Source organism: Egretta garzetta, unplaced genomic scaffold (assembly GCF_000687185.1).
Source record: "Egretta garzetta isolate BGI_Z169 unplaced genomic scaffold, ASM68718v1 scaffold30, whole genome shotgun sequence".
Taxonomy (NCBI): domain Eukaryota; kingdom Metazoa; phylum Chordata; class Aves; order Pelecaniformes; family Ardeidae; genus Egretta; species Egretta garzetta.
The window spans coordinates 4,744,820-4,746,576 of record NW_009258383.1 but is presented as its reverse complement, the minus strand read 5'-3'; positions in this window follow the sequence as shown (position 1 = coordinate 4,746,576).

The following is a 1,757-nucleotide window of genomic DNA, read 5'->3' as shown; positions in this document are numbered from 1 at the left end:
CTTAGAAGCCAAGAAATTGTCAGATTGCCTTGCAAACAAACAAAGAGCCCCGAGGACAATGTTTAGATGTTTGTCCTCTTTGGGTTTCTGGGTGGGTTATGCACAGTGTGGGAGGGACGGGATAAAATGTAACCTCGCTTGGCAGGACTTACAGAAAAGAGATGACCGAATGTCGGAGATGTTACCTGTCGGCGTGAGAGTGGGGTGGGGGTGTCTCTGAAGCAGTTGCCCCCTGTTTGTGTTTCTCGGTCCAGCAGAAGCTGAGGGATGCTTTCCTGCCTGGTCCCTGGGGAATGGGTTGGGTTGAAGCTGACTTAATATTGACAGTTTGCAGGGACGCGTTGGTGAGCAAACATACCGCAGGCTTCAAAAATAACTTGGGCGGGTTTTTTTCTAAACCTGCTAAAAATATGAAACCCAACAGACCGCTCTGCACCTTCCCGAGGAGGGGATGGCCCGCTTGGGAACGTCCCCGCCGCGCGCTCCGCGACGCACATGCGTGGCACGCTGCTCGCTGCCGGGCTCCTCCGCGCTCCGGCGCGCGCGTGGCAGGGGGGCGAGCAGGAACCGTCCAGCCTTGCTGTTCAAATGCTGCTGTGAGATCCAGACTCTTGTTTTTGGTTGCAGCATTTGCCATTTTTGCATAAGCCAGAAGATGATTTCCAGAGACAGAGATCGTTTGGAAGCTATTTAATGGTTGAGAATACAGAAATCTCAAGACATCCGTATTTTAAGTGCCTCCAGGAAGCCTCAAAGACAGCAAATAGCCCAGAAGCAGCCGGGGATGAAGCGGTTTCTTTAACGCCACGTGCCGCAGAGCAGGTCTGTTCCCAGCGCGGTGGGCAGCGAGGAGCTCTGGCTGTGAGCAGGGGCAGCCTCTCCCAGTGCTGAATGCAAGGGTGTCACCAAGGTGTCTGCCTGTGGCCCTTCAGACAGAAACTGGCATTTTAAGATGCATATTCGTTATTTTAACTGCGCCTTGTGCTATTCCTCAGCGCCCTGGGAAGCAGCACCACTGCCTGCAAGATTTGTTCCGGTTGTCCCAGTGACCTTGCAAAGGGCTGCCTGGCCTCCCCCTGCGCTCGCTCACGCCCCAGGCTGTGCAGCCAGTGTGTACCAGGCACAGAAGCAGCTCTGCTTCTGACTTTGAAGGAGAACTAGTCCTGTAAGCTTCCCGAGGACAGGCTGCTGCTCCTGGAAGAGGTACCGAGTCCTTCATCAGGACTGAGGCTGCCCTGGTGGTAGCAGAGTCTCTTCTGTCTGTCACTGGTCAGTGGGGACCATCCCACCCTATGCAGGATGCCATCTTGCTCTGTGAGGGGTTTCCAGTCTTCTGCTGTGTTTGCTATGTATCTAAGGTTACTAAAACCCTTGAGAGCTTTTCCCATATGTCTTGTGTGAAGGAATCTATTCCCAGTGGTTTCCATAGCACCAGAGATGCAGGCTGTTGTTTGCAGTAGGAGCTCATGATGTTCCAGGACGTGGTAGGGGCTGCTATGTGTTCAGAAGTAGCAAATGCTTGGGGCATTGGTTTTGAGACCCAGGAGGAAGTACCTTTCATCGGTGAGGCTGCACCTCAAATACTGTGTTCAGTTTTGGGCCCCTCACTGCAGGGAAGATGTTGCATTGCTGGAACATGTCCAGAGGAGAGCAACAAAGTTGGTGACGGGTCTGGAGCACAAGTCTGATGAGGAGCGGCTGAGGGAACTGGGGTTGTTTAGCCTGGAGAAGAGGAGGCTGAGGGGAGACCTTATCGC